We start from the raw sequence: 1,651 nt of genomic DNA, 5'->3' as shown, positions 1-1,651 counted from the left end.
TGGAAGGCAGCTAACAGAAGGAACTTTTCAGAGTTACAAAAAACACATAGCAGTGTCTATTTTTCACCTGCAAGGCACAGTATGAAGTCTACTTGGCTCAGAGTTTACTAGGATTTCTGAAGAAAATACTGCAAAGGCAAAAAGAAACCTATTACCTCAGTTCACAGAGAGAGCTATCCATCCTCTGAGTTTTATAGCTTGATTGGATCAGTGTTTTTTCTTAGTATAGCATATCCCAGCAAACTCCGATACTGGTTTTCATATAGGATGATCATTCAGTTGCACTGTGAACATAGCTGCATTGCATTTGCCCTCTTCCACTCTTGAAGATCTTTGTAATGTAAGAATTACAGCTTGGCGCAGTTACCAATGTCCTCTTAAAAAAACCCCACCACGCCACCAGCCACTGATTCTCTGAGAATCTTCAGAGATCTATCGAATTTGAACTTTAAGAACTGCTTGCTCCCCCTCTCATTTCTCCCTTCCACCCCGCTTTGTGAGCACAGCTTATCTCTGTATGGCATCCTCATTGTGTTAGTCAATGCAATTTGCAGAAGCATTTGGAAGATCATTCCCCATACAGGATTGCCTGTTTAAGGAAGGCAAAGTCACCTGATACTCCAGCATGATGCTGAAGACAGAAATTACTGCTTGGGGCATACGATAATGCACAGATACATAAGAGATTAAGGAAGAGTTGTAGTCCAAAACTCTGTGAGATACAAAACACATTGGTGCAAGGTGATGCCCCCAATTTCTTTTTTCCCCGTAAACTCAAATCCTTATGCAAATCAAGACTTCAGCTTTGATATACTCTAAATCATCTGGAGATCAGGTGTTTTATCAGTCTTTGTGACTTGTTTACTTAGTGATGTATACTTCCTACACTGCTACTTTCAGAGTACTAACTTCAATAAATTACCTACACCCAATAAAGGTGTACTTTATTTTGTGCATGCAAAATATAGCTATCAAAGTTTTCTGTAGACATGTGGACAGTTTAGAAAATGAGATAGCAAGAGCTAATCACCCTTCATCACCAGTCAGAATGACAGCTGTCACACTTGCTTTGCTGACCCAGTACAAATAACAAACTGAGATCAAAATCATCAGATTTCAACTGTCTTTTGAACAAGACCTTCAGACGAAGGGTGAGATGAGGAACAGCATGGTTTTGTCTTGAAAATCTCCTACCACAGTGCAAGAGTCTTGTTCTTTAAGCATACAACAGACAAATGAGATCTGTATTCAAGATCTGTATTCAAGACTTCTGTCTCAAGTGTTTTCTGTATTAGAAGATGACTCTACCACATTTGGCTTTCTATCTAATCTCAAGAACATCTGACTTGTAACATGATGATTGCCTGCCTTTTGGAAAATAACTGGGCATCTTCTGAGCAGCTACACTGTATCTGTAACTCTGTATTTGATTAAGGTTTGACAATGTTGGTCTGATAAGAACTTAACCAAAAATATCCACAAGAGCAATGCTGGCAGCCTTACTATTGCAAAAAAACCCAAAACCCAAAAAGCCAATAAAAAAAAATCCTGGGCACAAAAACTCAAGGCATCTAAATGGAGAGGTAATAGATCACTCGAAGGCTCTGGAACAACTTGAACATTTTTGCTAGAAAACAGAGTTCTAACAGAG

The sequence above is a fragment of the Egretta garzetta genome, unplaced genomic scaffold, assembly GCF_000687185.1.
Source record: "Egretta garzetta isolate BGI_Z169 unplaced genomic scaffold, ASM68718v1 scaffold251, whole genome shotgun sequence".
Lineage (NCBI taxonomy): Eukaryota > Metazoa > Chordata > Aves > Pelecaniformes > Ardeidae > Egretta > Egretta garzetta.
This window is presented reverse-complemented; position numbering follows the sequence as displayed.